This window comes from Triturus cristatus, chromosome 1_2 (assembly GCF_964204655.1).
Source record: "Triturus cristatus chromosome 1_2, aTriCri1.1, whole genome shotgun sequence".
Lineage (NCBI taxonomy): Eukaryota > Metazoa > Chordata > Amphibia > Caudata > Salamandridae > Triturus > Triturus cristatus.
Genome location: NC_140580.1, coordinates 572,262,694 through 572,276,369, shown reverse-complemented (window position 1 = coordinate 572,276,369; position 13,676 = coordinate 572,262,694). Strand labels below are relative to the sequence as shown.

General features: G+C 45.6%; 1 protein-coding gene across 3 annotated transcripts in view; it reads right to left on the bottom strand.

Annotated features, from left to right (window-relative positions):
- PDZD7 (PDZ domain containing 7) overlaps nt 1–13,676 on the bottom strand; it is a 573,233-nt gene that overhangs the window by 137,540 nt on the left and 422,017 nt on the right. The gene's annotated exons all lie outside the window — the stretch shown is intronic.

The following is a 13,676-nucleotide window of genomic DNA, read 5'->3' as shown; positions in this document are numbered from 1 at the left end:
TTTAATCTTTTTCGCTGCCCACAGTGAAGCGGGCAGGGAAACAGAATTTAAAATGTGCTGCTCCCTGTGGGCGGGAGCAATGCCGGCTCTCACTGGTTGGGGCAGCTGGCAGGGCCACGGGGGACTTGGGCCTCTCCCTATGGCCCCCAACAATGACATGGTGGGTGCCCTGGGTCGGCACTGGAGCACCCACCCTTTCTTGGCCTGGCCCTGGGCGATGAGGGCATGTGCCCCCCCCCTCTCCGTTTATTTATTTGTGGAGTCCCCAGAGGATGGGGTCACCGGGGCTGATATTGGCCCAGGGAGGGGAGTTGTGTGCTGCCCTCCCTCTTTAATCATTAGCCGGGCCCCCTCCCCCTTTTCAGCTATGGCTGGGCACCAGGAGATGGGGTCCCCGAGGTCGAAATCGTCCTGCAGATAGCCTGGGGAATGGGGGTGCACAGCCCTCGCTCCCTTTAGTAATCGCCTGGGCCCACGGGATTGGAGTCCCACGGGCCAAAATCTGCCCATGAGGGGGGCCGTGTTCTCCCACCAACATTTTAACAAGGCCAGGTGCTGTGGGATGCAGCCCCCGAGGTCGAAATTGGCCCGGAGAGGGAGGCTGTGTGCCACCCTCACCTATAAATATAATGGTGGTCCCCGGGGGATGGGGTCCTTGGGCAAAAAATGGCTCGGGAAGGGGGGCCATGTACTCCTTTCCTAACAAAAATGCACTGGGCACCAAGGGATGGGGTCCATGGAGCCAAAATTGGTACGGGGGCATGTTTTAATATATATTTTGAGAATTGAATTAAAGGTTTCAGATGTGTGCTTGTTTGATGTATACTTGTTTCTGTATTTTTGTGAATTGTTTAGAGGTCTAAACTGTAGAAATTGCCTAGGCTGGGGGGCGATGATTTGTCATATTCCAGTTTTCATGATTCTGCTTGATTTCCCTTCATAGTCTCAAGACTTTATATAGATATTGGTGAATACTGTGGCATTACTGTGCAAAGTGTTTAACTATGTGGATGACTGGCTGATTTTTGCTTAGTCTTTTCTTTTAAACAATAATAGATAGAGTAAGTGATTGAAGTGCTCCAATCCTTTGGGTCCCTGACAAAGTGGGCGACGTCATGCTTCGACCCAGTACAACATATACAATAATCAATGCAAGACTCTCTGTTGCCGCTGGAGACTGTTCTTATTCCAAGGGACAAAATGTTTTCACTGCAACAGCAAAATGCTCCAATTGCAAGAGAGGGAAAATGTGCAGGAATCGCTTGGTGTCCACTGCATGATAACATCCTCACTGTGAAGGAATCCTGGATATGCCTGCATCTGAAACCTAGTGGAATAACCTGCTGTCACAGTTGGACCACACTGGTTCAGCTTGAGTCATGCACTCTTGGTTTCTAGAAAATCAGGAAGGATTTAGCATTATGGATACAGTCAGATTACCTATGGAGGAATGTGTCCATGGCCATTTCAAGTAACCCTTGGTGTCATAATGGATAACAGGCATGGGGTCTACAAAATCCCCGGGGAACAGGTCAGTTCAAGACAGATGGTCTCTGAATGAGCCTCTGCAATCATCCATTTGCACAGAGTTCTGTGCAAACTTCAGGACACAACTTTGCTCTAGCAAATCAGGGTCACTAGTCCCCCGAGATTGTACAGTTAGGGGACGAGAAATATGAGAATAATCAAGGGAGAACTTGCTGTCATTGTTTGAACCCAAGACCTCTGGGGTTATGAGAACTGGCTGATGAAATATTCCTGGTTTTATGCATCTTATCGCCATCATCTGAGCCGTTTCCCCTTCATTGGTGTCCTCAACTTCAACCCTAGGCTTTCAGAGTAGTCAATTAGAGTGAGGTTTGAGGAGCGATGATTGGGCCTGTGTGTTCAGCTGCACCATCCACTTCTCTCAGACTTTAATGGTTCCCAGCAGTGGGGGCTAGGGAGTGGATGAAGTACCCTTCCACTGGTAAAAGGGTCTACTTTTATCTTTTACCTTTTCTCCTCCCAAGGGTTCAGAAGATGATTCAGGGAGAGGCAATGCAGGTCAACTTGAAGGCCTCAGGCTGGCCCTGTTGCCCTTGGCTGAATCTTCTTCTGGTGCTGGCAGTGGGATCCCTATAGTTTCTGGACCCCTAATATTATTCCTCTTTTCTCATCAAAACCTCCTTCAGCTGAAGGTAACAGCTTGGATGCTGAGTGGTGAGACCTCTAAAGACAGGTCATATTCACAGATGTTGATCCTTTGACATCAGAAAATCTATACAGTTTCAAAAACTGTAGATTTACGTATCTCACAATTTGCAAAACTGGGACCTTCCCCTTGGAACACGTAGTCTTCAATAAGTATCTTAAGAAGCCTTTTCAGTCAGATGCCTTTTTGTGGCTGTTCACATATGCTACTCTTCTTATCGAAGAGAGACTGATTGGAGAACTGGAAGAACTAGCTGTAGCAGAGTGTCCCAGAGGCAATTTGAAGGATAATGTTGTTCTACAGCCTCTGCTGTCTCCAGTGTAAATCTCTGATCTGGCGAAGGGCTGTTAAATCACAGCGGCAAAAGTCCACACAACGGAGGTCAGTGTGTCAGTCACTCTTTTTCCTGGGCAATGACCATTAGAATGGGCACCACTGGCTGGGAGAAAACTCCCTACAAATTGGGACTAATTAATTGTTGTATGCTTTGGGAGTTAACTTCCTCAAGAAAGTATAAACATGGCATATGCTTGACAAACATTCAGTGCTGAGAAGAGAGCTGCCACAGTGGTAGAACATTCACAGCACAGAACTGTCAGTGATGCAGGCATGGATCTCTCAAAAGGGCAGATGTATCCAAAGGTGGCAGAGACCAGGGCAGATGGCGTACTTACTACCCTATAATATCAACAGGAGAGAGAGGGATAACCACTCTTATTCCCCCTGACGAGTAAACTTGGTAACAACAAAAGAGTGAATAAGGAGGAAAGGGGAAAGAACAGCGCGAGGAAAACCTCTTATTTAAAAGAACCCTCACTCACCAACCTAGTTGGTTTCATGCATCATCATTGGGTTCCCACCAGAGAGGCCGAGTGCCTCCCTGGTGTGCTTCAACGCCTGAATTACAGCGGAGCAGGTTTTTGTGAGATGGTGTCAGTGCAATAGTGAAAATAGTGCAAATTTAAAGATGTCTGGTTTTATCCTAAAACAATTTTAATGGTGGAAAACCAGATATTAAAAACAGGTGAGATGGACGTTGACTGTCTGGTTAAATTGACCAGGCGCATCCAAATTATTCAAAAGTGAGTGGTGGTCGGCATGTTTCTGCTTGTAAAGTGCGTTTTGCTAAGCATTCATCAGGACCAAGACTCCACGGCGGTGTATGATCTCAAAGGCATACCATAACCTGTGCAGGTGTATGAATGGTAAAACTCACGATTTTACCATGCGGCCTTTTGGAGTTTCAAAAAGCCAAAGGACTCTGTAAGAAAAAAACACACATAAAAACACAAACAACAGTTAAGTGAGTTCAGTGGTATTTCTTGCCAGGCTTTCAGGGGGTCTAATGTAACTCGCAACCTCGTGCTGTGAATTACCAATATGTGTTTGAAGGTAATACCACGCAAACCCCTAAATCAGGCAATCGTGTCAAACATACTGCCACTCCGTGTGTACTTGTTACCGGAGGGGTCGTCATTACGGATAACTACCAGTAACCTTTGCGTATTCAATATTGCGCGTGTTTTTTGCATTATCAGTTATGCATCAACATTTTTGAAGTGTTAGTGACGGGCCCGTTAAAAAGGCGCAAATGGTTGGTAAGCGCGTTTTTAAATAAGCAATTGAAATGGCAGATTGAGAAACATGGAAAAATCAGGGCTTACGTGAAGAAACAACTGTCTTCACGTCATGGGTCCGGGTGGGGGTTAGAGATGCTGGTGGAATCCATGCGGGGGAAAGGAGATGGAGTCAGCGAAAATCCCGGTGCCAAAGCGACCGGTCACCGCCCCGAAAAGAACTCATAACCCACTTACTTCCAAATTAGCACTCTCCCGCATCAAACCTATCTGGACCTGTCCTCGGACCCGAATGTTACTGTGGTGTTGCACCAGCATCTCTAACCCCCACCTGGAACCATTTGCCATTTCAATTGCTTATTTAAAAACGCGCTTACCAACCATTTGCGCCTTTTTAACGGGCCCGTCACTAGCACTTCAACTGGCAAGAGTGTTGTGCATGCCTGTACTTTCTATATATGTAATGCTACACTTTTGTTGTTCTAGTCAGGCTAGCTATATCAGTGGTTGGCGCAGTCCCTTTAACATCTCTGAAAAAGAGAGAGGTGTACCAACCTGAACCCTGTGAGACTAGCCATCCATCTCCAGTCTGCTGCTCTGTTTCTCCCAACCCCATTTTCCCCTCACAACACTTGTATGCTCTCTCTTCACGATATTTACTCTGTGTACACAAGTCTCCTACTGGCATCTTGCAAAACGTATGTGAGGTAAGCACTGGGGGTAAAAAAAAAAAAAGTAATACCAAATAATGAACAATTTTGAGAAAGTACAAGAACCCAGTATAGTCCATTTCACCTCTTTTCAACATACAGCAATAACGGCAGACTTTTGGATACTGGCATTTTCCTACTTACCAATGCAGAAAAGGTCCTTGCATGATTTCTTATGGATTTCAATCACTTTTATCATCTTTCATAACCTAACCACACTCCACGGGATGTCCACTCATTTCTTTAAACACCCAGATCATAGCGCATAATTAATAACATTTTTTGCTCACTAATACTCATCGCACCTCTGCCAAAAAAATGCTGAGGGTGTAATTTCCACAACTCAATTTACTGAATCAGGATTTACTCCTGCAAAGAGTAGGGATATAAGTTAATATTAGGTGGATGGTTCACTAAAAAGTCCAATATTTCATGGTGTGTAAGGTAATGGATTTCTCAGCCATGAAAAATATTTGCCTCCTGGGGGGAAAATACTATTAACTGTGCTAATCCACATTTCTGCCAAACTTCCTTGAGTGGAAAATCTGTAAGACTCAACTTCGAAAAGGAATATGCATGGAAATCTTCCACCTGTATTGATGTCCAGGCCAACACCTGGGATTTCTGAAATTCCCTTGCTGGAAATCTACTGAAAAGGCAGGATTAAATCTACAATGAGCAAACTTCTGACTTTAAAATAATGTATCTGAATCACCATATTAGTTCCAATGCTACTCTCTCTCTATCTCAGTCGCTGTGATTGTTCCCCAGTGTCTTATGTCTTGCAGCGTCCTTTACTGGTAAAGTGTCCACTGACCTTGCTATAAACGGGGTGGGGAATTCAAATTTTGGTGGCCAATCTGTGAATCTTCTGGAGTGGTGAAGGTCATCCGTGGATTACTTGAGGAGAGACCTCCCCTTGAACCCAAAAGCCTGTCGACCTTACCAGGGTTCAATGTGCTTAAAGTGCTCCCACGGACACAGTGGGATGACATTCGCAAACTTGTACTGATGGCCACCCACTATGTCATGGAGGCTAATCTGTATTGGTTTTTTTTTAGTATTTCAGAAACAAACTACCAAAGCAGGGTTTATTTCTCAGATTAAAAAATAAATAAATAAACTGATGGCCCTGACACGCAGGGAGCATTCTTTTGGCCTTGGTGGCCATCGATGACTCTTCCTGTCTTGCAACACCATGTCCTGCATGGTGGTCCAGACCACAGAAAATATGCATCAAAGCGCTGGACCTTCAGATAACTTTCCCCTGATGGGTCTATGGAAGAGATTTCCGAAGACACGGGGTGCGCTTCGTTGGCTCTGCCACTAGAATCTAGCAAATCTCATTGGGGGGGAGGGGGGGGGGGCTTTGCACATTAAGTGGAGGGGTGTTGTTCACCGCTTATTTACTGTGGTTTCCCCATAATGTCAAACTCTAAAGGACTCCTGATGGTCTATGTGTATTGCAGTGTATTATAGGTTGCTCCACAAGGTGTATAGTTTTGGGATATTTAGACATGATGACTATGTAACCCTCCCAAAGAGTTCAGGTCTGGACAGGCCCTTTATCTCATTGAGCATTACCCGTGGGAGAGAGGCACTGGAGCTACTTGAAGACATTTTTTAAGGTGGCAGCACTGCCTCGACCACCCTCTTCAGCTCCACGGGGTTATGGCAGCAAAGGGCACGAGAGAGAAGGGCTAGTGATAGAGGAAGAGCGAGTGAATGAGAGAGAGGGATAGAAAATAAGCAAGGCCGGTTTGAACACTTTTGCCAGGCCTGCTTCTGGATTCCAGTTAAGCCCTGAAAGGGATAGTTAAGAAAATTGAATTGATGAAATACAAATATTTCCTGTTCAAAAACAACAAAAAAACTTTACAAAGGCACGAACCTTGAACAGTCTGTTCTGTTCTTGACCTGTGCATTCCATTCCTGTGACTCGTTTCACAGTCCATCGTCACATCCCATCCTTCAGGAACCGAAAGAAGATTCTTTCTCACGGCTGGCCCGGGGTTGTAGTATGCGAGGCCTTCACTACAGCCTACCACCTTCATCCATCATTCAGTGCAGGCCCTAGTTAAAAGTTTGGCTTATCACCACCACCCTGTCTTCAGTACTGCTTCGAGTTCCAGCTTGTCACCCTCCTTCAGTTTCTTGATCACAAGGCTCAAACTATGAAGTACGGGCCGATTTATAATGCTTGTTCCAGGAGTAAGTAACGTATTGCAGGAAAATATAAGTCAAGCGTTTGAGTAATTAGAAGTAATTCAATATGGGAGCGTATGCTCGGTGTATTTGCACTAATGCAAGAGTGCATTGCACATACGTAAAACGCATGCGTGTGCACACTCAAGTTTTACCCGAGGATCACTAAAGGCATGCCATTGCAGTTATGTAAATTCCCACAAAACAATGTCTTTGTATTTCCTCACAAGTGTTTGTCAATGCAGGTCTCCTTCTTACTTGGACCCCTAACCCAGACCCAAATGGTTCCAGCAGAATCGTGCAGCATTTTTAGGGATCTGCGACTTCCTCTTCACTTCTCAGGAACTGTGCTAATCATTACAGAAAAATAGAGCAAGGAATGTAAACAGTATTTTAAATTCTATTCTCCCTAGGTCTGTGCACATTATGGGTTCCCGGGGTTTGGACGGATCAGTCATTCAGCAGTGTATTAGTGTGTACTCATATATGTGATAAAATCATGTGTAGAAAGCGGACATACTCCAACACCCATCCGTTCGTGCACTGCGCACCTGCATGGGGGCACACTATGCTTCAGGCAGCTTGCATCTGTAAAATCCCACCATTGTGAATTGGCCCCATCTCAATTCATAGACTTTCACAGATCCAGAACAAGAATACACTTATCAGTTCTCTTGGTGACTACCCAGTAGCTCACATCTTCTGTGACGTAGACAGAAAGAAATGCTGATATGGACTGAACTCCCGTTGGACTCATCTTAAGTTGTTCACTCTGAATTTCCGACTCGGACGTTTCACGACCAGAGTGTTTCTTTTTAAACATACACATGCGTAAATATGTTCGAAGGCGCGAGCCTAAATACTGGGCAGGTGTTTCTCTCAAGCCCGGTGATGCCAGCGTAGAGGCTGGGAAGTGTGTGTGTGTGTGCGTGCAGGAGGCACGCGGCAGTCTGTGTCTCGGCTGGGTATGTAGCTTTACGGGCGTCCGTGTACAACTCGGAGTTCTGGGCAAGGATATCACAAATGACAGGTACTGTCACCACTCCCACAATCCTCTCCGAATGAAGGGCAGCAATTGTGCACTGATTTATTAAGGGTAAAACCGAGGGGCAGGGCAACTCTTTGACAAACTGGGTTTAATAAACAAAATAATGCTGTGTGTACTGCTAAGGATGCGCTTTATGCGTTCTAATACCTGCATGCGCACAGATACCGTCTCCGTAAGTTGCGTTTATGCAAGACAGCCCACATAACATTAGTACTTGCGATAAGAAATGCATTCCATAGATATGGTAGCCACTAGTTGTTATTCGATTGTGCCTTTACCTGATCATCATTACATATCTAATTACAAATATGAGAATTCATTTCAAAACATACATCAAAATGAAACATTGAAATTCAGTGGCTAAAAGTCTATTTAGACCGAATCGCATATGGAGTGCAACCAACAGAGTATGATGCATCCGGATGCTTCCAGATACAATTTGGTTGGTCTCCCATTGACTTCAATGGGAGCCTGTACCAACTGAATGCATTGGCTCACATTGAAGAAAGGGGTGGTTGAGCAAAATCGGGCACCCTGTGGTGCGCACCCCCTTGTGCCTGCCACACTGTGCTGCATGGCTGGTAAGGGGGGACCCATGGGTACCCGCATGGGCCAGATTGGGAAGGCTCTGGGTGCGGGGGGCCACTACAGGCCCCAAAGTCTGATTCTGACTACCGATTCGGGTCAGTCGGCACAATTCAGAAAGGCTGTTCAAATCCAGCATCGTACTTGGTCGTTTGGAAACACGGCCCCTAGAGACGTACGATTCTGCTCCGTACGGCTCGGTCATTGCAAATGCCATCATATTGGGATTGGGGTATTCCTAACGCCTAACTCGTATCATACTCGGTCGGTCAGAAACCTTTCCGAGTCGGTAGGAAAGACACATTCCCAATTCGATTTGGACAGAGCAAATGCCATTAGGAGGCCTTCCAAACCACATCAGAATCAGGCCCTGAGTTTCTATTCGGTCCACTTCCTGACCTCACTTTATAAGGTTTGAGAAAAAAGAGGGTGCCCCTGAAATTCCTAAATCAGGGTGCTTGTAACATTTGTTAACAAATTAATTTAGGAACAATTGTTAAAATGACATAGACCTGTAGAACGAACAAGATAAAGGAATAAATGCATGTACCAATGAATACAAATAATATAGGATTTACTTTATTTTTATAATATTAGTTGTAAACTATGGAAGATGTACATGATCATGTTTCTTTACACATCCAAAGTTGAAACAAAGAAGAAAAAAACACATATATTTCATTAGATTATTGAATATTTAGACCAGTAATTCCTTTTTTCATCAGAAATCAAACTTAGACCATAGGCTTGAATATATGTCAACATTAAGTTTGAGAAGAGTGACAAATTCATGCAGTCATGGCTTTATCTGTATTGAATCCTACGCGCGTTTCGGCTTGAAGCCTTCATCAGGACGCCATGTAAGTTTATTTCAGGTAACCTAAACAAAGTACATTCAGATAACAATAAATAATAATGTTCGTAAACAGGTGCTATTTGTACACAAAATCTCTAGATAAAAAGAAGAAAATGGAGCTAAATGTCTCCATATAGTCATCTTCTACAGTTTATTTCCCCTTGGTTTTCCGAGCTTTCTACTTCCGGATAATTGCCGTCTATTTAAATTGGATGGCCCAGTTGGTTGGTTGCACCATAGCACCATCGCATTTGAGCCACCACTACTCAGATATTTAAACACAAATCTCACTTTATAAGGTGTCTTACTTCCCAAACAGGTAGAGCTCATTGGTGCCTTCTCGCAACAGATTATTTTAATTAGCCAGGCCAAGAGCTTAGATAGTAGCAGGGGATGAAGTCATCCCAGTGTTCAGAGGTGGGGGGGAAATCTACCATAGGCATCTTGGTGTCCTAGACTTAAGCGCAGTGGTTTCACAAAGCAGATGTGAGAAGCTGGCCTGGTATATGCTGTCCACTAATGTAAGTGGGCACCCTGCACCAGTCCAGATAACCCTTATGGTGATTTAGGTCTCAGACAACCTTAGAAAGCTATCCAAGTGGTAGCTGTGGAGAGCAGCCTTCAGGCTTAGTCTTGAAGGAGTGTAAAGCAGCTTGTTTTACCAGAATGCAATCTTATAGTATAGATTAAATGAAAAAGAACCACACAAGGTAGGTATAAAATTAAGTATTTATTATATAATACTCTCTAGTATGTTCCAGGATCTCCCACATGGAGATATTCACAAAGCACACAATACGATAGCAAATAAATCACAGTAAAAAGCACTAATAGACAGCGGGTCCGGGGGGCACCAAACCATATACTAAAAAAGTGGTATAAGAACCACGACTCGAGACAGAACAATGTTGAGAGGATGTAGAATTGCTGGGACCCCCAAGTAACCACCCAAGGTGAGTAGATAGGGACCCCACGGAGAGCGTGTGCAGTGTGAGAACATGACAGGTCTATGTGCAAGTCGCAGTTGGATTTTTAAAGATCAAGGACCCGTCACAGTGGATCCTGAAGAAACCCAGTGGAAGACAGAAGGATGGAGAGCCACCCCATCCGTTGATACTGTGGTGCCCAAGTTACCTATCACAGGTAAGACGGGTGCATAGGTGTGAAGTGGCGTCAGAAACCGCAGTCGAACCCAATGGAGGACTTCAGGTAAGTGCCGCTGCTGGAACAGGAGAAAGTGTCCATGGGAATCCAAACGTGGATTCTTGTTGAAGAGTACCTGAAAGCAGATGGGACAGAGTCTGGGTCACTTGAGAGTGACCAGGGGCTCGGTAGACGAATGACCACCGATGTCGGGTGCTTCAGGATAGATGTCGATGACCTTGACTCTGCAGCTGTGGGTCCAGGCGATGCTGTGGACAACCAGGACCTGGATACAAGCTGTCCCACAAAGGATGTTGAGTGCTGAGGGGTTGGTGTCTGGAGGGAGCACCAACAAGCCTTGGAAAAAGCAACCCACCCAGAAAGTCAAGAAGTTGCAGGAAGAGGACCAGCAAGGTCCAGGAGACTCACCACAAGCAGGGGAGTCAGGGCAAGCCCAGAGCAATCAGGGGAGCCCAAAGAAGACACAGTTGACCATCCCCAGGACCCACAGGTCGAAGACACTGGAGTCGCAGGAGGACCTCAGGCAGCTTTACAAAACAGGCCGCGGAACACATGGTGATGTAGTTGAAGATCTTTGCAGGAGAAGTTGCCAGAGGTTGGGGCTACTTGGAGCCCAATGCACATGCTGCAGAATTGCCAACAAGCATTTGCACTTGAAAAAGTATGTGGTGCACAGGAGTTCAGGTATTGCAGCCCCCAGGAGGGATTCTGGCCTTAAACTGGGTGAGAGGGCAGCTCAGGACTCAAGGGACATAGAAACCCACCTCCTGTGTTGTTGAACCCTTCGGAGTCCATAGGAGCTTGGGATTAGCAGACCGGTCAGCAGTGTTGCGGTGCCTGGGAATGCAGGGGAGTGACTGCTTCACTCCAAGGGAGATTATCTTTAGGTGTCTTGGATGCTCCACAGGCCCTGCACGGATCCTGTATGGTGCACAGGCACAGACGAGGCAGCAGACTGAAAGGGAGACAAAGTGAGGCCCAAACGAAGCCCAGAGTGCCCAGATGATAGAAGTGCAGTGGTGTCTGTTCTGAATCTTGTCCTCAGCGAATCTAGGGACCTACATCCAGGTAAGCCCTTAAGTACCCTAAGGAAAGGGTTGGGAAGATTCAGGGGACCCTCCCAGGGGGGGGGGTCCGGACAGGGGGAAGTTACTCCCATGTCCATTGTCCAGTTTCGCGCCAGAGCGGGAGCCAACGGCTCCCAGGACTGGTTTGAACTGGACTATGCACAGGGACATCAAATGTGCCCCTCATGCAGACTTTCAGGCACTGGCAAGCGCACCCACCCAGCCCCAATACACGAAATCCTGTCTGAGAGGTGGTCACACCTCCTTGTGACAGGATGCCTATTGTTCTGCCTTCCCCTGCTCGAGCTTGGCTCAGCAGCAGGTGGGCAGAAATGTGTCTCTGGTCGGCAGCAACCATTTTGTGCTGTCCAGGACTAGAAGGCTGGTACCGGGAACACTGAGAGCCTAACAGAGGGCTCTCCCGGTGGGTGAAATCATTCCTCCCACACCGGTAACAGTGTCGGGGGTATGATTCTAAAATGTTTGACACCAAACATGATAGGGTTCGTTGCAGCCGTTTTCGAGATGGTCATCGCACGGTCACGTAATGTCCCTCTATATTAGTATATGGCTACTTCACTGACAACCCGGGAGAATGGACTCCGTAGGCTGCACGGGTGCCCTGCTTGCAGGAGCACCCTCTCACTTAGAACCAAGCACCCTCACCTCATGATTGTAAAGGTCTGCTATAGGGGTGACTTGTAGGTTTTAAGGTCAGTGACCCTTAGATATAGTAAACCTATATCTTTTGTAAGTGGTGCATGCACCACTTTACACAGGCTGCAATGGCAGGCCTGTAGTTCCATTTTGAATGGTCTCTTATGGGTGGCATAATACATGCTGCAGCCCATGGGATACCTCAGGGGTACCTATGCCCTGGGTACATGGGTACCATATACTAGGGACTGACAAGGGTACCCCAGTATCCAATCTGGGGTGTACCCAAGAACATTCACAACAGTTTTAGGAGAAAGCAGATAGACTGGGCTCCCTGATTAGCAGGATACCAGTCAGACTAGTCAAAAACAGCATCACATCAAGCAGAAAAGTGGGGGTAACCATAAGAAGCAGACCCTACTTTCCTACAGCAGGATTGCTATGCAGGCTGCTGCTTAGCAGTGATTAGTTCCAACAGTGCAGTTTGAAATGTGGGCTCCAATTTGTACAGTGGCAAAGTGTTGCCTTAGCCATTAAGTGCGGCCTTTGAGTGGGATGAAAGTTTGAAAGTTTCTCAGGTTCTTTTTATTGACAGGAGGATTTTCTTTTACCAGTCTGTTGATCTGGGCTGTTCATAGGCTTGCTAGACAACATGTGTGCTGAAGAAAAGCATTGGTGGCTCTTTTAATTAGGGAAGCTGACTCAGGATCCGACAGAAAAATGGAGGGAATTTTAGGACATGGATGATTTTTATGGAGATGTGAAAACAAGGCAGCTGAATTGGGCTTGAGGTGGAAGAGAAAGGACAGACTTCTATCAATCTTAGGAGTAAGATCTGGCCTGATTTTACAAAATATTTCCATTACATTTTTGACATGCGCCTGGTATTTCTCGAATGATTGGAGAATTATATGCAAGGTAAAGACTAGGAGGAAAGTTCAGAGTTTCTCCAGTTGGTTTCTGCTGTGCTCATTTTGACTCTGAATTTTATTGCTTTATCTTGCCTAATGAACGGTTTGTAATCGTTAGCAAGGGTACATGGAGTGCTCCCCTCAGCCTGATTCGCTTTTGAAGGGAAAAGTAATTCAGTGTTGGTGTGATCACTCCACCTAGAAGTGGTATTCAGACTTCACAATATTCGGATTCAAGGCGGTAAGTTCTAGGATCGATTGGTTACGATGCTACATTCTCATAGGTGGGTTTACAAGAACATTGCTGAGATCCTTCTACACTAAGTTGAGAGCTTTGCCACTGTCCAAGATGAGCTTTCTCCACAACTGGGGTTGAAGACCAATAGGAAATTGTTATTGGAGAATATGATTTGGATTGCTATATAGTCAGTTCCTTGATCTTTTGGGGACGTGGCCAGGGCCAGAGGAGATCCTGTGTCATTGCTCTACCCTATGATTTTGATGAAGTGAGGCCATTCCAGTATGTGCCTTAACACTCGGTCATGTTTTTCACAAGTAAATATATATAATGATTGCTTTTCAAAATACGACACTATTTTTTCAAATAATACACTGGGGTCCTTGAAGCCTATTTAGAATTTTGCGAAACAATCTGTGATTAGTGCGTATTTTAATGAGTCTCTATTACTCCATCATTAGTAT